The 22,067-nt window shown below is 38.4% G+C and overlaps 1 pseudogene; it reads left to right on the top strand.

Moving 5' to 3' along the window:
* The window catches only part of LOC140245897 (uncharacterized), a 96,026-nt pseudogene that overhangs the window by 41,847 nt on the left and 32,112 nt on the right, over nucleotides 1-22,067 (top strand).

The raw sequence follows: 22,067 nt of genomic DNA, 5'->3' as shown, positions 1-22,067 counted from the left end.
AATTGGAGAACTGCTTATATTAAACATGCCTTGATATTCACATTGAATTATTTTTTGTAGTAGATTATGATAGAATATATGTTGTCATTATGATCATCAGAAATAATGACAAGAGAACTGTAAAGTTGCCTGTAATTTCTAATTTTACGTCTGATATCTCTTAGTTATTTTCTTTAACATTTTCTTTAATACAAATGATAATATTTGAAGTTTGAAACTGATTTGCTAGATAGCAGAAAACTTATGGTGGCTTGTTTCACACACCTTGCATGCATACATAAACACCTTAAAAGACCACAGGATTATTTAAAAACACACACACACACTAAGTTCTCCTTAAAGGATTCGAGTTTGTTGAGAAGGCAAAATGCAGATGTAATATTTTTTTTTCTCATAGCCAATGGTGTTAATCTTTAAGGGTTATCTTAAAGTAACTGCTAAATTCAGTTGAATTTGGGATTTAGACGACACCCCCTGCTATGTGAATGTTGTCATCGACGCCGCTGTCTTTGCCGTCATCACTGAAGTCAAATGTATTTCAGCAGGTGTTTGATGATTTTAAAAAAAAATATTAAAGTTCCGATTTTACTTGAAATATACAAGTTCATATATACCAATTTACTAGTCTTAAAAAGGGACATTTTGGGGGTTCTTATTTCGCACTCAGCACATGCCCTCGTGAAGGTCTACAGAGGACGCCAGGGTTAAAATAATGCCTCATTTGTTTCCTTTTTTAATCAAATATTGCTATTTATCAAGAGAACAAGTTAAACTTCACAGACATGTTGATTGAGTGAATGCAGCAATATTAGTAGAACACATCAGTGAGAGTTTGAGAAAAATCAGACGATCCGTTCAAAAGTTATGAATTTTTGAAATTTCTGCTCGCTCACTGCTGGATGAGAAGACTAATACAGCCTATGATGTCACTGTCCCGTGTAGAACGATATAAAGAAAATGATATAAAGAAAATTAAACATATTTTCATTTTTCTTACACAATAAAGAACACTTGACTTGCCTCTTTCAGAAGGCAGGGAGAGTAACATTTTTAATGAACGTCAGTGACATGTCGAGGAAATATGAACGTTTTTCAAAAAATAAGATTTTGTGAAATTCTCTTTATATATACCTTACATTGTATATATCGTTCTACGCATGTGACATCACACACTGTAGTAGTCTTCCCATCCAGCAGTGACAGTGCAGATACTTTTAAAATCAACAACTTTGAATGGATTGTCCAATTTCCCCCAATCTTTTACTGATGTGTTCTACTGATATTGCTGCATTCATTTAACCTACATGTACATGAAGGTGGACTTTTCCTTTAATATCCAGACTAAATTCCAATTCATAAAGTGAATTAACCAAAAATTAATGGATATATGAATTAGCATGAGACCTTGTGCTGACTTAGTTTGTCGGCCTCATTTAAGCCTATTTCGTTGTCGATGACCTGCAAGTCCCTATTGCTAAATTTTCGAAAGAAAATGGTAAAAAAAAATCGAGTTTAGGTGATACAGCGAATTAATCAAATGAATATCAATTCAGTGAAATAAAAGAAATAAACAAACTATTAGATATTGATATTGATAAAATCATTACCAACAAGGAAATGTACATATGTGACTGACCAATTACAAACATGACTTACAATATTTCATGAAAGTTTTAAAGAGATTTAAAAGAATACCAGCTATGTCGTAATTCTAGTTTTTGACGTCGTCTTCATCTTCGATGTCGCGACCAACGTCATCATCAAAAAGAACCATGGTCACCTATGATTTCTCATTTGAAGGCAACTTTTATTCAATCAGGTGATTGCTGATGGCAAAATATGATTACATTTGTGAATTTACATGATGAAGAGATGAGTTGTAACTCGTTTTTGATGCTGGACATCAAAAAAAGGGCATTTGGGAGGCTTATTTCCAGACACCGCACATGCGCATTTGAATGTCTACGGAACACAATGAGATTACTATTAGGTTAAAATCTTTTGTATTCGTAAAAAGGGATATTTATCTAATATGCAGACCAAATTTAAAGTCATTTAACAAAAATTTCAAGAAAATGTACAAACTTAAAGGCTGAAACTTGAAAAATTGCACAAATTTTGTTGAATTTTGTCGACATCGTTGCCCATTTCGTTGTCGATAACGACAATCTTAGGGCATATATTGCCAAACTTTGCTTTGCATCATATTTTCCATCTTTTGAGGAATCTAGAGTTACCAAAACTTTGGTTATCATTGGAAAATAAAGGCATGGGGACCATTTTATTAGAATGTCGTTCCGAAAGTGACGTCACAAAACGTCACGGGGCGGGTCTTGGGACCCAACTTTTTTTTTTTTTTTTTGGTTAACAACACTTTTCTGACCCTCCGGACCAAGGGCTACATGAAAACAACAACGAATGTTAGGTGCAGAGGAGGTGCAGGTTGACCCCCCCCCCCCCCACTAGCCCATGACCTATATAGATTACAGATGAAAACAAAATCAATGAGCCAAGCTAGACTTGTAAAGGCGAGATGGAGGACTCATTCTATCACTTACCACATTTCTGGCCCTAAGAGATGTAAAATTATGTGATTTAATGTATGAACACCATTAGCAGCCCTGGGCCCTGTTTTATCAAGATAAAGTTAGCGTTGATTGTGCAATCAACGCTAACTTTATCCAACTTGAAGTCCGCTATAACTTTAAATCATTTGCAAGTTTCCGTTTTACGAAGAGACTTAACAGTCGATTATAGTTATAGGTGATCACCATGACTTAATTATTGATTTAGTCAAAACAAAAAACACGGGACGAGGCTGGTTTCCGCTACCGTCTGCTTAAAAACAATACAATACTTTAAGAAAAACAAACAACAAAAACATGATTGTTTGCCATGGCCACGGAAGCGTAGTCTGCTAGTGCGACGCAGTATTATTAGTGCTACAGCCCCTGAAGTAGAAGTATTTAAGTTTGCAACAGAACCGCAAAATACGCCGTTTTGCGTTGTATTGAAGAAAGTAGGTCGATAGATCTAGCATATCTCGAGCTCAACGAAAATCTGCGTACGCGCGTACCGTAAAGATTCCGCACACTACGTAGGATCAAACACTCAATTATTCATTGACATGGATCTAAACGTACAGTAACTCACTGTCCATGGTGAAGGTCGTGTAGGCCTATATCTATGCATTGTTTCAAGTCTTAATTCAATAGGCTGAAGTCCTGTGTGTTTACGTGTAGGATTATGGAAACTTGAGAGAGTGTGGTGACTACAGTAGCTTGTTTTTACCTCTACGGCGCAGATCGGCATTGTAGAGAATAGATCGCTAGTCTACATCAACATGTCGAAATTCTAGACTCTAACAGACGCTCTAATCTGCAGTACGTGTTACGGTAAGTACAAATGTGTGGCGCTCCGTCGGAATGAGTCAAAAGTCGCAAAAAATGAAATCGTAGTTATGCCTATAAGTGAATTCTACAGACTCTAAGCTTTACACTGATATGTAATACAACTCATTTCGACATCCCTATAGATCATAAAAACGAATATTAACCACGTTTGTTATGTCAGTTGATTTTCTAAATAACGGAGAAAATCGCTCTCAAAGTTCAGGCTATGTTCATGCTCACAACCTGTTTCTTTCACGGGACGAAACAATACAACTGTCCTGCTTAGCGACGGCGTTTACGCTCCATCGCACGCACTACCGTATAAGGCGATAGCTTGGGTATGTAAGATAATCAACCAATCGCAGGACAGGTCTATCATTAACGATTCTGACCAATACGGCAGCCCGAATGTAAACTTCGGCGCGTTTGTGTCCGTGCCGCTGCCGCCGCATGAATGAGTCGGTACGCGTTGTGTGTCGGCTGCGTTGTGGTTTGCCGCAATTTTTAACTCACAAACAATAGGAAACAGTAGAAAGAAAAGAAGGCACGCAATGCGTCTTACGAGAAGCGTCTTTTAGCGAGGGCGTTGATCGCTTCCATTCTCCTCCCATACATGTTGTTGTCAATGGAAACTAAAGAGGATGCGTTTAGCAAGTACCAATACCTAAATAGAACATGACAACCTATTGTAGGCGGGCACGCAATGCGTCTTACGAGAAGCGTCTTTTAGCGAGGGCGTTCATCGCTTCCATTCTCCTCTCATGTTGTTGTCAATGGAAACTAAAGAGGATGCGTTTAGCAAGTACCAATACCTATTACATAGAACCTGAGAACCTATTCTAAGCGGGGGTTCAAAAGACAGCATCGGTAGAAAAAGTCAATGAAGTTGATTAACGATAGTTGTCTTTTGAGATCGTGTTCTTTGCGTGTACTTAAAACCCTCAAATTACGCACATGGTCGTAATGTTGCAGAGCATCAAAGCTGCTTTCGCGTCTTTTCTGCTGCAGCTGTATACAGCCGTAACATTATGAATTCCCGCCATATTAAAGGCACATTTCCTTTATAGGCGTTGCGTGCACAATAATTGTCGCTTATCAGAAGTATCAGAAGTATCAGAAGCAAAGGTTGATGTAGGCTTGACAGCTTCACGTTGGGTTTACAATGATTCTCAGTCACTTTTCTAATAGCATAGCATATAAAAAACAATTAACTTGTAGCTTAAGCGGATTTTTTTTTTTTTACATCACATGTGCAGTTACAATCTTTCTGCGTTTGAGAAGTGGATCATAAATAATAATACTGAAAAATATTCGGAATTAATACTTAGCCATTCTTCACTTCGTTTTGTATTCACAAACCTTACCAGAAAAAAAAAAAATGATTGCTTGATTACTTTCGGGTAAAGGAACTACCGGAAAGGAACCGCATTTAATTTTCTTGTTAACGAACCTAAGCTAATAGCAAACCATATTTCATTGTGTGATTAACGAACCTTCAGAATAATCAATTGTATTACCCCCCTCCCCCAAGGAAAAAAAAAAAGCATTTCAATGTCATGCGTTGTCAATAGCGATAAAAGGCCCGTTTTCATTTCGTAGTGTGTCTCAGTACTCCTGTGCTTATTTCTAAGGATGTGCCTCTCTTAATGATTGCGATTGATGTTCAACTATTTCTTTCACGCGAGCTTGAACAGGAAGAAGCTAAAATTCAGGCAAGGAGACGAGTTTTCTTCCATGAGATGCAATCATTAAGACACATCTATTCACGAAAGTTGTGTGATTGCTTATGTGCTAAAGAATTGTGTCCATTACATGAATCAGGCACTATACAAAACGGTTGAAATCTACTGAAAGTCGAACTTCGTTTTGTTTTTTTGTTTTTTGTTCAATTTCATTTCAATTTTAAGCGGGGATAGACTAGAAATCAGTTTGTCTATACTGGCAGGAGACATTACAGTTTTCCAGTACATGCTCCGCATTTAAACAGTCGCCATATTTTCGTGGTCAGAATCAGATAATGGACACGTGATATATTATAAAAATGAAAATAGAAAACAACGAACACGCCATATGTACAAACATTATGAACTTCAATGAATTAAACTTACCTGTGATATTCTGCATAAAAAACAAGCACGCCGAGTAAATGATTTAATATAATTAATAGAGCACACAGCGATATCATGCATGGCAGATCAAATCAAGTTCAATTGGTGAGAAAGCTAAATGAAGTTAAAAAGTTGACTTCTTTTCGTTTCTCTTTCAATTCATGAAAACAGAATTACATTGTATATCTATTGAAGAGGATTGTCTCTGTTGCGAACGATCGCCATATATAGCACTGTTAGTCTCCTGCGCAAATCCGAATCCCTAAATACTTTAATTTTTACTTGATAATGTAATAACCCTGCTCATAATTTCATAAAGGACTCGCAAATTCAAAGTTTCAAACCGTATACTAAAACATTATATTGTATACGGTGTATTTCAAAAAACATTTTGAATGCGTTGCGTGTTAGCATGTTAATAGCACCAATCTGCCTTTTATTTTCCGTATACGTAAAGCGCACAGAAACGTAACCAAATGTTACAAAATACAGTGAAATGCATTGTACGGCGTGGTACTATCATTAGAAGTATATCCCATTCCTTTTTACTTTTATTTGCTTGAACCAAACCATGTGTCATTTTCGTAGCGACATCACTAGGAATTAGAATGTATGAAGATAATCGTTACTCATTTTTTTTTTTTGCGCTACTATTATAGCATTTACATTTTCCAACTTTTATTGACATGCAGTACTATGTTACTGTATTGTTACGATTACGAATGTTGGTTATGAATTCAAAAGACTGGTTTATTAATCGAACTACAAAGGTAATAGCTGTTTTGAAAGTAGTTCGATACAAGTTCAAAACGCGATCGAAGTCATTGTCATAGGGGGAACTGATAGCTCTAGAAAACTTGTTTAGGCTAGCAAAGATTGCCGTATAGGCAATCTTTGTAGAAAGTTTTGACTTAGGCCGTCTATTGAGTATTTTGAGAAATTTAATACAGAATTATTTGTTTTGATTATGTCAAGAATAAGTTTGAACTATGAGAATAAAAAGGCGCGGTTACCCAAACAATGTCGTAGTTCGATTAGACAGTCATGATGGGTAAAGTGAATTCATGACTTGACTAATCCCTACTGAATTGATGATCACTTCTGTAAACCATCAGTTATGTCTTGTAATCGTAGTCAAAATTCTTTTGAGCGATGAGACGAAAACCAACAAACAAAATGCCGTGTATCATCGCTCGAGATTCCAACATTTGGCGTCAACCGACCAACAATAAGTGACAAATCAAATGGAATATTATGTTGTGGGATAGCAGACTGTGTTACGATTTTTAAATGTTTCGAGCAATTGTTTAAAAAAAAAGAGAGAAAATGAGGCAAAGTTCAAGAAATTAGAAAAAAGCACGTAAATGCAGGCGATCATGTTTGATAATCATAGTAAGAGATTACAATCGGCCGTGCGGATGTATATGATTGCCTTATTTACATGTCTGATTTCTGTAAACTATGTGATATTTAAATTTAAGTTCCCTTCCCTCCTTGATAGAAGTTTTGTTGGGTTTTCGCTATAGGCATTTATTAGGAAACGCTGTAAAAACGACAACAAATGCCTACTTTACATCAAGAGATGACCTATACATACATGAAACACAAAAAAATCTCTACGTTCTGATATAAATCAACTGCTTGTTTGTTTGTTTGTTTGTTTATTTATTTGTTTGTTTGTTTTGAATTACCATGGTCTTTGTCGGGGGAAAGATGAAGAAAAGTAGTAGAGTGTATCACTCTCATATCCGGATGATTGCGATAAGTGTGTATCCCCGCCCTTTCTATACAGGTAAACGATTTAAGCTTGGTATGCTATCATAAAAGCCTGCATGTGTCACGCGGAAGAACTGATTCCGTGATCACTTTTAGCCTTTCATAAAATTCACGTTTTAAGATGGTAACGATAGCTTGTAGGAGATAGAGTAAGTTAGCGTCACTGACTGTGGTTCTGAACACAAAAGGAGACTGAAAAATTCCTTTACAAATTAGCAGACATAATGCCGATCCTCCAACACTGTTGCTCCATTCCGTCATTGATTCTGCTATCAATGGCGAAGAAAGAATACTAGTTGCGTGATTATCCACCCCTTGATAGCAGGAATTTTACCTTTCATTGTTTAAGGCTTCGTTGATGCGGGGTTTACTCGGATACAAGGCGTGAACATTGCCGTCCGAGTTCTTTCATTCGAAATTCCTCAGAATACGCAATTCAATGGGCAATTAGCGCTGCTACTTGGCAAAGCTGTTAGCCAACCCAATTGTCCCAATTCTTTGCAGACTTGACCTCTCACATGTCAGCTACACGCAATACACGGCAAACAGCTTTCATTACAAACATTCTGATTAAAAAACAAAACAAAATGAAGAAGCACACTCTTGAGTAGCGACACAGCTTTCTGTCCCTTTCTCAAATAGGTCCTACTTCTAAAAAAATACACAGATGACTAGAGTCAGAATATCCTCCAAAGGGAACACGAGCTATCTGGGCATTAATAATGTTTGTCTTCCTATTTCTCTCCATGCCGTCACGGCCCAAAGCATCATAAGTAATAAGGCAATAAGTTTCATTAACCAGGGAAATAATAGTACGCATTACATACATTTGGCGAATTATCACACAAATTGTCGACTTTATAAAAACGAGAATAATTGACAACTTAGGCCCTACTATATCTCCAGAGATGAACTTTAAACAGCAAGTCACATACCAGGGAACGAAAGTTATGATTATTTGAACAAATTCATTAATGAGGCCAATTAATAACCGTTGTAAAAGTACACACACGCATAAAAAAGGTTTCGAGTTCGATATGTGATCATTGTATTAGCTCATAGATAAAGTATCATAAATTTTGCGTGATCGTTCGTTGTAATAATTTTTTTCAGTGCGATTTGTGCGTCATGTCAATCACCACTCATTGAAATGGCGTGCATGTATCAAACGAAACTCGCTGGTCATGCAATCAATAGCCTTGGTCAGCTCACTATTATTGCGTAATTCTATAGCCCTCGCCGCTTGGCCGCCGACGCCGCCGCGCGCACCATGCTTTGTTTTGTCTTCAAAGGGGTCAAGAGCAATGCCTCATTAGCATACACCCTAGCAACGGAGGTGGAGTCTCGATCTGGCAAGAACAATAGGTGCGAAACGCAACGGAAAGGCGAGCGTTCGAAAAAAATGTAACCGAAAAAAAATTGTCTCAGAAAAACGGTGATTTGGGACACTTGTACTCATTTTCACACGCTGAAATTTTCTGTACAAACAGATAAAACATAAAGGAATCAAAATCCGTCATAAAAAAAATTCGACCCGAGTAGTGCTTCCCCTTCATTTTCGGCTCATTACGGGAAAACTCCCCGTGCGACTTATGACTCATTTTGTCGGAGCGCCACACAAATGACTCGCTAAACGTTACTTAGGCCTAACGTTAAGCCTATTACTGGTTAGCCTAATTTAGATCTCAAGTTTATAATGTCGTACTCGGTGATATAGAATTAAACTCTTTATTTTCTGTATAGGCCTACTAAACTCTTAATTAGTATCTATTGACAAACTAGCTCTATGTAGGCCTACGCACGTCAGAAATCACTGGTTTCCTCACATACGACTTCTGTAGCAAGATATGCATTGCACACAAACGCAGTTCCAGTTACAGTACCGTACTCGGTTACTTGCCCTTGCTGGCGATGGCTTGATTGGCGGGCGGGCCGAGGCGCCGGGTGGCGCGCAGGCTGGGATTGAGACTGCTGTCTAGGGTGTTTGCGTGCAGCAGTCGCGTTAGCAATGCGTGCCGATCGTGAATTTCATGCGAGGAAAAGACCATAATTACATGAAAGAAACGCAACAAAATGATAGAGAAAGGTGAGCAGTTAACAGACAAACATTTGTGACAAGATCCCAGCTAGACTAGGAAAGTGTGACAGTCATCTTTCTTCTCTAAATTGCCTTAAATTGAGTCTACCTAGACTGTTTCTCCTTAAAGTTGATATTTATATCAACTGTTAAGTTAATCATGGATTTGGAGCGGTTGAGAAAACTTATATGTTGATTTTGGAGGAAGTTACATTTTTTTCCAACTGCAGGTGTCTTGATAAAACGGACTTCAAGTTAACTTGGAAATTAATCAAAGATTAAGTGGACTAAGTGTTGATATGAAAAGTTAATCATAGATTATCTTGACTGAACGTTCAATTCGTTGTTTGATAAAATGGGGCCCAGATTGCAATGATATAATTTATAGTAAGGAGGATTCGTAATACACTATGCCAAAAGAATCTTCAGACTTCAGTGACTAGAATCTAGTTCTTTTACTGTATTTATTGGGATATCATAATTTCTGTCAATTGTCAGTCAGTCACTGAGATATCTCATCAGTAGTGATGAAAAAATGTGACCCGCTACAACAAAAGGATCCTAAAGTCGGGGGAGGACAATTTTCTGAAAATGGCATGACATTATTCCCTTACTCTTCAACTCTAATTTCATATATAGCACAACTCATAAAGGTACTCGGTTGCGGAGATATCGATGATTTTATTAGCACATGTCAAGTGGTCGAGGAAATCAGAGTTCCGAGAAAAACGCCTTCAAAGTTTTCCTTCCAACGCTATCGTGATCAAGGGGTTGCGAGACAGTTTTCACCGCTTGACAAAGAATGTACGCTCCTAGCGACCTCCGCGATGTTCATTCAAGCTTAACGCCAGTAATCTATGCACGACCAATCAGTAATCAGAATGCCTTGCACTGACCAATAAGATCACTCCCTCGTTGCTAGGGGCGGAGTCTAGCTGGGGCGGAGTCTAGCTGCGGCGCTAAATCCAAATCTTCGGACACGTTTTTGTTACGTTGAAAGTCGGAAAGTTATGGCCCAGAAAAACGCTGATTTCTTGCCTTTACTTTAATCATTTGCCTTCGAAATTTCGGCAGAAGATAGACAAAACATTAGACTACACAATTATGCCGAAAACAGAAATTAGATTGTTTTGACCAACCTCTCTAGACTATGGAGATAGATCAGCAGAAAAAAAAAATAATAAGTTGGGGCTTTGATGCTAAGTATTTCAGTTTTCCACGGTTGATCATACAGTCACTCAACTCGTGATACTACACTGTGCCATTTTAAGTACAGTAATGGTGTGAAATTTCCTTAATAAAATTACAGAAAAACGTAGGCCTACCAATTTTGTGTATTTTCCGGATCTATCCGAGCGATGTCTAATTCCACTCCCAGCCCCGCAGCTGCTAACGGATCGCAATCGTCATCTCCGCGGGCGCCGTCCCGGTCTCACGGTAGCGGTTCATGTTGACAAGCCAGCGGCTGCTGCAGCTCTTCGTTTTCAGCGTCTTCCTCTTCGTCTTCTTCAAATCCCTCTCCTAATTTCCCTTGATCCTCATCAGAAAATTCCGAGTCGTCGGAAGAAGAGCTGTCTCCATCCTCAGAATGATCCTCTTCGACTTCTAACTCCATTACAAGGTCAGGTTCGTCATTTTTACGGGAGTCAGGTTCGGCCATTTTACTGAAGTTTCTTAGGTTTCGAGCAGTAGTTTGTTTACGCCAAAATGCGAAAGCACTATTGACTCTCCTTAGACTGACGTTACTATTAGCACGCGGTGTTCGGCTAGAGTTCGATAAAATTCGAAAATTGAGTTCGAGTGCAGTTCGTAAAGTGTATGAAAATCGATTTGTTTATCTGTTATGAGCACCGGATGATGAAGAAAAAACATTTTTAAGAATAATACATGAATACTCTATCAGAAAACATACACAAAAGTGGCTTTAAAAGTCTTCCGTATAGGACTTAAAGGGCAGATTCTGAAAGAGCAGACTCTAAGCTTTAATGATGTTATATTCAATTCAATTCACTTTATTGATAATCATAAAAATAGAAGTACATACAGTGTAAAGTGTGTCGGGGAGTACACAAAGAAAGCCAAATGCGACAAGTGAGACACGGGACAAGTGATCCCCTTTGTTAAGTTGGATGCATAAGAATATATAAATGCAGATTCAGAGACATTCAGAGTACTTAATGACAGTTACAGATTACATAGACACATAAAATGAAATAAAAGACATATGCTACTACATTACACAAATAAAACAGACAGAACAAAAGTAACAAAGATGGACTACAAGACTACAGTAATCAAAATGAGGCAAGGTAAAGGCATTATACAACATAAAAAGAATATAAAACGGCAGTATTGAACGGAGCTTATGCATTATACTGATAGAGATACTAATCTTCCCATGAATATAATTCACATGTCTAGTCCAAGTCAATTTATCATCTATAATAACTCCTAAATAATTAACATTATGAACTTGACCAACAATTCGATTATCTATCTTAATTTCTGAATATGAAGTCAATGAAACATCTTGTCGAAAACTTCTGTTAGCGCGGAATATCATATATTTTGTCTTATCAACATTCATCTGTAGCTTAGTGGCTCGGAGCCAGTCACAAACGTACATCATTTCAGTGTTAACAGTATTATACGGAGTATTTACATCTCTATGTGAAAACAATATATTTGTATCGTCTGCATACAAAATGAATCGTAAAAATTTTGATGTATTTATTACATCATTAACGTATACCAAGAAAAGAAGAGGGCCCTAAATACTGCCTTGAGGCACCCACACGTTAAAGGTAAAATACTAGAGTTTGTGCCATTGACACATGTGAACTGTTTACCATCTGTAAGATAATCCCTGAACCAACTGAGGGGTACACCTCTAACACCAGAATGTTCCAGTTTGTGCAGCAAAATGCTATGGTCGAGCGAATCAAAAGCTTTACTTAAATCGACGTACAGGGCAATTACGGTTTCTTAGTTGTCAAGTGAAGTGAGGATTTGTTCGAGGGTATGTAAAAGAGCTAATTCAGTTGAGTAAAAAAGTCGAAATCCAAACTGTTCTTTGGCTAGTAATTTGTTCTGGAGCAAATGATCATACAATCTATTATAAATAATGCGCTCCAGGATTTTGGAAAATGTAGGTAAAAGAGAAATAGGACGGTAATTGTCTAATGCTTGTTTGTCGCCTTTCTTATAAATTGGGATTACTTTGGCTATCTTAAATGCATCTGGTACAACACCTGTGGTTAACGACAAGTTGAATATAATAGAAAGAGGTTTGGCAATTGCAAAAAAAACAGTTTTCTTGATAAATACAACACTTATGTCATCATGTCCAGCAGACGAAGTGTTTTTTTAACGTTGTAAAACCTTGATGATTTCATTTTCATCAGTAGGAAAAAAGAATACTGATTTAATTACTTGATTGCCCAGATAATCTGAAATATTATTTGAGAATTCGTTGACATTTTTGAAAATACGAAAACCTATTGATGCAAAATAAGAATTGAATGCATTGGCAATCATTTCGTCATCTTCTATTAATCTATGGCCCTTCAGAATACGTTGAGGCAATCTTGAAGCATTGCTTTGTCTACCCAAAATTATCACTTTTGTTTCGTTCCAGTAGCTTCCGTAATCGAATAAGTCTATTAAGTCTATTTCTATATCGTTTGTACAATAATTCATTTCTCTTGGAAGGGGAAGTGATATGTTTACGATATAATCTCTCTTGTTTTTTTGTTTGTTTTTTTTTTTTGCAATTGATGACATAATCCCTTTTGTCACCCATGGCTATCCATGGGTATATTTCTTTCCTATAAATGCCTCATTGCACTCTACCGTATGTTTTTTTCACACATGGACTCAAATTCATTTACAAAAGCTTCATATGCAATATTGGGGTCTTTACAGTTTTCGACACATGACCAGTTCTTAGAATACAGTTCATGTAAGAGATCATCAGTCATGATTTTTTTTCAAGGTTCGTTTACAATGTCTTTTCGAGCAGCGGCTATCTTGAGCACAGTGTGACTTTGCCATTATGAAAGATCGGTAGGTGTTATATCTGAGAAAAGTATCCCTGGTATAATAGGTTTATCCATAACATTTGTAAATATGTTGTAAATGCATGTGTAGGAAGATTGAATTAAACGAGTTGGCTTAGTAATCAAAGGAGGCCTAAAACAATTCTCATACATTATGTTTAAGAAGTCACCAGTGGCGGAATGTGTGGAATATTTCAATAAATCATAATTAAAATCACCAACAATATAACAAAATTTGTTTTCTTTGGCTATTTTACAGACAAAATTTTCGAGCAAATTGTTAAATGCACAGGACTGAATGAGTGCGTAAACATGTACCCGCACATGCTTCTGAACATCTGTTAAATTTTGTCGAAACTCAACATTAAGCCAGTCAAATCTGTGGACATTGGGTCAGTAACATATACGTTAACCCTCTTGGAATATATTCAAGCTGATTTTGGACCACCATTTCGAATTTTGAGGCGTATTTCGGAGGTAAAACAGAAACGCGATAAAAAAAAAAAAAAAAACATTATTGTGGGCGTTGTTTACAAGGCACCGGACACTGACTCTAGTGCATTTAACGATTTGCTCAATTCATATGGACTACCCTAAACTATCAAAATATTTGAAAAAAACACGCACTCTGGAAAAGTGTGAACTGCGAAAAGAGACTTTGAAGTACATTACCTATTCAAGCGTTCAATCTTTACCAAACTGTGCCAGCTGTGCGATGAATTCGACACAAAACAGCATGTAAACTCTCATTGACAAGTTCAATCAGTTTACTTTGTGTTATGATCGTGAAATAATTAAAAGCATAATGAAACTCAAATCATTTCAAATGATTTCATTTTTTTAAAAGTCCAAACAGAGTTTATGCTTGATCAGTGAATTATTTGAACAATTCTTAGTGCGATCTTCCGGTTTACTTGATTTCATCGGTCAAATCGGTCATGGAAGGCTGCTGCAACTTGTTGCAGGCTCCCAGAACGAGACCACTCCGTTGTAATGAACACTCTTTGCTCTGTGGTCAGCTATATGGTCAGGCAAGCTCATGATCGTTTGGGTTTTTTCGGGCCTATTCACAATCGAATTGCTTTTATTATTCTCTTTATGCCCCCCCCCCCCCCCCCCCACACACACACACACACACGTTTGTGTAAATTCATCGGAGCATGACGGCCATCGTTATATATGTGAAAAGTCGTGGAATCTTAATGGCTCCATCTTTTATTATCCCCCATCAGGGTAAAATTAAAGCATATTTTCAAATCAAGATTTCTCCAGCAGACGTGAACCATTTTTACGCATGAGCTGTCATATGAAAGGAAAAATAATAAATGTTAAAGCTATGATTTTCATCATTGAAAACGATTGCCGAAAAGAAGCGCAGACAAAAAAAAAAAAAAATCGTTCAAAGTTGCAATTTACGCGTGCAAACGAAAATTCAGTAGCACTACTGTCTATTGTTCTAACTCAATCATGCGTGGATTATAAACGTATCTTTTCTTTCATGGACATCTCATAAAGCAAATTTATGATTATAATCGCAAAAAAATACAATAAATCTCGGTTTCGTTTTTTTCTGGGACACGCTGTAGATACAGCCCTTAGAAAAGTTGGGTAACGTTGGTGTTTTACTTGGCAGAAAAGTGTAGGCATGTATATAGATACACCCCTTTGCAAAAGTGGACACAGTAATATTTCGTGGACCTCATATGGCAAAAAGGTGTATCTTTAGCGCCAAGTTTGTGTGGTTGTGGGGGCGCACACGGCCGTCATATGCAGAGAGTAGGTGGTTTTCGCATCCTCAGCACGGACGTAGAATTTACGGTCCGTGCGCAAAAATCGACACGTTTCTATAGTAACAGCGGGCAGCCTGCCGTAGCGTAGAAATCTGGAACGGGTCTTGCCCAGATTTAAACTTTCAAAACTTTCAAAACGAGGCCGGACACAGAATCAACAACCAATCAGCGCGCTTGTAGCAGTGTAGACACCACGCGCGCATGATTGAATCACACGTGCATTGCAAGCCTCTATATTCAGGTCCAGGTTCCGTCGTCTCTAACCGGGTGGTTTGGCCTTATAATCACAATGGATTCGACCAATTTCCAGTGCTCTTTGGTGAGTTTTTTAAACTATAAGCATGGGTATAATTAAAATGAAAATGTTATACCGTAATATAAATTTGAATGAGCAATTGTTAAACTTTGAAGTAACTATGAGGAGCTTAACAACATCGAAGAACAAGGCTCGCCGCTCGTGAGTCGTGACATGTGCATTGTGAATTGTTTGCATAGATCTGCAAGCTGCAGCTGCAGCTGCAGCTGCATGCATGCAAAATTGTGTTAACTCCTTGGACCTTAGTCCTTGACCGTGGTATTTTCTAACTTGCTATTTTCTGTGAAATTGTGTCCTTGCCAAGTTTCATATAGAGAGTTGTGATTAATCGCAAGTTCAATACCATGATACAAACTACACAGTGTGTACAACTACTACAAGTATGGTTGTGACGTCAAGCAGTCTACGTATGTCCGCGTTCAGCGAATCAGCGAAACCACTTCGTAGGGAGTGTTCTTTGAGCACGGCGGACATAGCAGGAGATCGCTCCCACGTCGTTGAAATCCCCGTACGTCGCTGAGCGAAAACACGCTATTATAGAAGCGCACTGCGTGCGCTTTTCATAATCTTTGTTCATATGGCCAAAAAAAAAAAAGAAGTGTATCTTGGTGGTGACACGACATATGCTCCGCCGACATTTGCTCCGCCGACAATTGCTCCGAAAATTGCTACAAATGCTCCGCGACATCTGCCCCGTCGACATATGCTCCGCCGACATTTGCACCGAAAATACGACATATGCTCCGAAGATACGACATATGCGTCGCCGCCAAGTGCATCGACTCTGCTGATGATTGAATTCTCAAGTACATTTAATATAATAATCTTAATGTTATAATAATATGAAATAATGTTTTCATGAATTCCTAAGTGAAACTATGATTGTTTTGCGACATTTAGATTTCATCCAGTTATTATTTTACACAATTGTTGTTTCTTTCTCTAGTCAATGCTTCGAAAAAGCTGTGATAGGGTACGGTCGAGTTATCAACCCTCGATTCATTCGAAATTTTTCATTGGTTCATTGGTTAATGTTCATATTTGAAAACGCACATTTTAAAGTCAAGGTGGCCCGTGAAGGACTTTATCGCCATGTTTTAATTTCTTCATATCGAAGAACTCTTGGTAAATATTCAGATAGAAAGCCTGTAAAATCGACTACTCGCACATGCAGACACACGCACGGAATTTCCACTTGGTTTGCATTACAGAAATAATTTGATCTAAATTATGTATGTACACAGAACTCGACTTCACGAACGTATCTCAACATAACTTCAAGCCGCTATATATAACGTCCTTTCCTTTGTCGATCACGGGTGACCGATATCTCATGACCCCAAGCGTATCAACTAACTTGTCTTCAGTGACGAGTTTCATATCTCGTTGTTGTTTTTGTTTTTGTTGTAGTTTATGGGGGAATTCTTTTACAAGAAGCTAGTGAAGTTTTGTATTCAGGGCCGAACAGAAGGCTTGTGAGTCAATGTCACCTTAATATCTTTACAGTAGTGCCCATTTTTATCTTCGCATTTAGAATTATTAACCTTTCTCCCGTCCTAAGACGCTGCAAAGCTGCATCAATACAGCCATAGTTGAAACTTTACATTTAGGTGCATCGATGGCCTGCCCCAAAAGCATCTGTAATCTGAAACGTCAACGTGTCAGCATATAAAGTTTCATTTCCCGTTGTTCTTTTTTGTAGTATTGTTTGTTTGTTTGTTTTTTGTCTCGCTTTCATACGTCAGCATCTTTTTCCCAGTATCAAGAAATTGTACTCATAATCTATGCTTCGTGTGTTCTATCTCACTATACGCAATAACATGTTTCTTTCATACTGGTAATCTATTCCTTCGAACTGAAAGTTTAAACTCGGAGAAAGTTTGAGTTATGAGGCAAAATAGCAGCCACCAACTTTTTTTCTGTCAAAATTACTGTGATATGATTATATTAAAATAGTTTTAGAATGAGGAATATTGATAAAACGGACAGTTTCCACATCGCATAGATAGCTATGTGATTGGTGAGTTTGTGTGTTTGTTTTTGCTTGCATGTGTAGGGGAAGGGGAGATTAACTATTACTTCTTTCCACTCCATAGTCTCCCCGAAGAACTTGGTATCATTTTTCAACCTTTTATTGTGCTACATAGCTGGAATCAATCAGACACATTGGAGGAGGCATCTCGGCTAACGCATCAGAGGCCTACGCCAAGACTATCTGCAAAATGCCAAACCTTAGGACTCTGGTGCTAGACGAAGTCAGCGTAGCAGACAATTTCTTTCTGACTCTCCGGGCATCAGCATCGGGAGCAAGGGTATTTCATTTCGTATCCGTTATTCTCCAATGTAAATCCGTACCGAGGGGGATGAGGGGGGATGATCGGCAATACTAGAAGTCACTACATACTAGCACGAATCAAGGCCATACTGCGCACACATGCGCCATATGTACTGCAAAAAAAAAAAAACAACAACAACAATCAAATCAAAGTAAATATATTAAATGGCAATATGAATATCTATTTCTGTATTATGTAGTAGATAGTTCCTTATGTCTGTTGGTGGGGCGATGCATCACCCCACCTCCCCCCCCCCCCCCCCCATTTAGGCCCGTGGAACGACGAAGTGGGGAAAAAAACATGTCGACTAAATGGCAATTACCCTATTGTATGTATTTTGGTCATTACACTGAACGAAAATTAGCCAAAATGGGCATTAGACCACGTGAAGATTGAACCAAATGGCCATTAGAAAAACTTGATAGTGGAACAAATGAGTTTAACTGTAGTGGTGTTAGACGAACTGGGAAGTATACTACCTGATAATTAGACGAAGTAACAGTATAGGCCTACTCCTATGCACCTCTTGCAAACCTGTCATTGATAATTCACTACCACTCTGTATCTCTTTGTGTGTGTGTGTTTTTTTTTTTGGGGGGGGGGAGTTTGTCTCGCTTTCATACGTCAGCATCTTTTCCACGATATCAAAAAATTGTACTCATAATTTAGACTTCGTGTGTCCTATCACACTATACGCAATAACATGCTTCTGTCATACTGGTAATCTATTCCGTCGAACTGAACGTTTGAACTCAGAGAAAGTTTGAGTTATGAGGCAAAATACCAGGCACCAACTTTTTTTTTCTGTTCAAATTACTGTGATATGATTATATTAAGAATAGTTTTAGAATGAGGAATATTGATAAAACGGACAGTTTCCACATCGCATAGATAGCTATGTGATTGGTGAGTTTGTGTGTTTGTTTTTGTTTGTATGTGTAGGGGAAGGGGAGATTAACTATTACTTCTTTCCACTCCATATAGTAGAGCAGATAAGCCAAAGAATTGTGCAAAATTTGACTAAAGCATGAAACTTTCACCATTGTTAGGTCAATGACCTCAAAATGTAAGAAAATTGATATTTTGCGTCATTGGTTAATGATAAACACAGTAATGATTTACTAAAACTTAATTTTTGTCACAGTGAAATTGTCTTCATGTTCAACAGAACCTTGAGAGGTTTTTACCTTTGACCTCTGACGACCTCCAGAGGTCAACGACCTCAAAATGTCAGAAAATTGATATTTTGCGTCATCGGTTAATGATTAACACGGTAATGGTGTACTAAAAACTAATTTTTGTTACAATGGAATTGTTCTCATGTTCTACAGAGCCCTTACAGGTTTTAACCTTTGACCTATGATGACCTCCAGAGGTCAATGACCTCAAAATGTCAGAAAATTGATATTTCAATGCGTCACTTGTAACTGAAACACGATATATATATATATAATATATATATATATATATATATATATATATGTATATATATTCTGCCAACTTGTGATAGGAGGGCAAGTGTTTGTCCTCATGCAATCTGTCAACCTTTTCTTCCTCTAAATCAGCAAAAATGAACTTCATGACTTAACCACAGTGAGCAGTGAAGATCATAGTACACCAGGAACTGATTTGGTTGCTGACATGAGCTTTTCAGAGCTCAGTTTTGGACAAAGTTTGAATGAGTTTGCTCTGCCAGGAAGCCGGCTCTTGCTCTTCATGGTCCCAGGCAGTCATTTTAGTGTACTGCGAGTGCTTCAGAGAGTCCCAGTTGCTGCTGTTCAGAGTACCCGTTGTAAGCTTCAGTAACTCTTTTCATGCCTCCTGAATGCTGGACTCTGGTGGTCTATGGCCTTTGTTGATATCGGGACTTCAGCTGGGGAGTGACAAAAGAGCTTTTCTTGCACTAAGTGATTCTTTTGAAATCTGCTTTCTCAGCTTGTACAAGCTCTGAGCTGTACAAGATTATGGCTCCTGGAACAAGAAACAGCATGAATATGCAGGAAACCATTGACACTCTTCTGAGCAACACTAAGTTCCTGAATGCAATCCGAGGTCTGGTATCTGATGTTTTAGTGGAAAAGCTAAATGCATTGAAGGCAGCAAGAGAAGAGGATGAAAGGCGAATTCTTGATCTTGAATCAAAGCTTGCGTCGAAAGAGAAGGAGATAGCTGATTTGAAGCAGACTCAGCAATAGATGTGATGACCTAGAACAATATGGCCGACGCAACAACTTGAGGATTTTTGGAATGTCAGAGACCAAAGATGAAGACACTGATAAACTCGTGATCAATGTTGCGGAAAAACTTGGTCTCCATCTCACACCTGCTGATATTGACCGCTCACACAGGACCGGAAAGCCCAAAACGCGACAAAACCAAGCCCAGGAAAGTGGACAGCAAGGAGGGAGACCAAAGGATCACCCACGGCCAATATTAGTCAAATTCACGAGCTACAAGCCCAGGCACAACATGATCACCCGTAGGAGAAACTTGAAGAAAACTGGCATCAGTATAAGTGAAGACCTCACTACATCCAAACTCCAGCTCCTCAAGTCTACCATAACCCATCCAGCAGTTGATCAGGCATGTACAGCAGACGGCAGGATCATTGCTCTCCTGAAGACAAATACTAGTCACAAAATCACCAAACTCATTGCAACAATTCAAGACCTGAACAACCTTCCCAGCCCAAGTAACAATAGATGATGACAGTAATGCTTATCATTACATGCAGTCAAGCGCGCCGGAACACTTCTGGTTTTGGGGGGGCAAAATCTCACCGGGGGCACATTTTCTGTGACGATGTGAGATCCTCGTCGCGGGAGCGAAGCGAGGCGAGGGGGGGAGGGGGAGGGGGATACCCCCCCCCCCGGGAGCTTTTGTAAAACAGGGTACAAACGTCGCGTTTATAGACCATTTAAAAGCAAATTTCTAAGGAATTAAACATAGTGAAAATAATCAGTGCGAAGGGCCATGATTATTACATACGGGAGTACATAATAATGTGATAGTGTGAGATCCTCGGCGAGGGAGCGAAGCGACCGAGCGGGGGGAGGGTGTGGGAGGGGGACACCCCCTCCCACGGTAGGGACTTTTTGTAAAAACAGGGTACAAAAGTCGCGTTTATAGACCATTTAAAAGCAAATTTCAAAGGAATTAAACATAGTGAAAAATAATAATCAGTGCGAAGGGCTATGATTATTACATACGGCGGTATATTATGTGATGGTGGAGGGTGTGAGAGGGGGATTTTATAGAGCATTTTAAATTAATTTTCTGAGGAATTAAACATAGTAAAAGAAATCACTGCGAAGGTCTATGATAATAACTTATGAAAACTTTTCATTTTACTATAAGTACGGGCAGAACGAGCGAGCCACTTTCACTTTGCAATTTATCTGAAATGTACTCATTAAAAGCTTAAACGTGACCGCATCGTTCGAACAATAAAAAAATATTCTTATACAGCTAAAAAGCAAAGAAGAAAATGAAAAATGTAAGGTTTTCTATAGGTATGTTTCAGCGGGCACACTCGAGGACAAGAGGCTACCATCTATACACTAAATTTACTCATAAGGTACTATTAGTGTATAGATACAATAATGTATGTTGTTAGTGTATTATAATTTTCGCCCCGTTAGGGGCGAAAAATTTTGCATTTTTAGTTATGAAATTGCAACATTTAGACGAGAAATATGCCTTTATTGTTCATTTTGGTCTTTAAATCAGTGATCAATTATTTGTTACAGGGGGCACTTTGGGGGGGGCAAAAACTCGTTTTGCCCCCCCAACATTTTGTTTGGGGGGGCAAGTGCCACCCCTGCCCCCCCCCCCCCCCCCCGCTTCCGGCGCCCTTGCATGCAGTTTTTTCTTCCTCTTCTTCATGCTGACCTACTTCCGCGAATGGTTTTTTCATTGTCTCACACAGTGAAAGTGAGGCATAGTCTATGACCACAAAAGTCACACCACGATACAGGGCTACATAAGCGCTGTACACATTTTGTAGTACAGGTTCTTGTCAGTCAAAAGAGATGAAGTTTGTAAATTCCTGGTGAGTTGATCTAGCTCACTCATATGTATATCTTCCCTATGATCAGTATTTCTTTGTTATATGTACATGTTGATCTTTTTTATGTAATTTCGAATAGTATTAACCCGTCAAAACTTTTCTGTCATTACATTTTGCATTTTGAGCTTACAATTTTCTATGTACC

Source organism: Diadema setosum, unplaced genomic scaffold (genome assembly GCF_964275005.1).
Source record: "Diadema setosum unplaced genomic scaffold, eeDiaSeto1 scaffold_54, whole genome shotgun sequence".
Classification (NCBI taxonomy): domain Eukaryota; kingdom Metazoa; phylum Echinodermata; class Echinoidea; order Diadematoida; family Diadematidae; genus Diadema; species Diadema setosum.
This window is presented reverse-complemented; position numbering and strand designations above follow the sequence as displayed.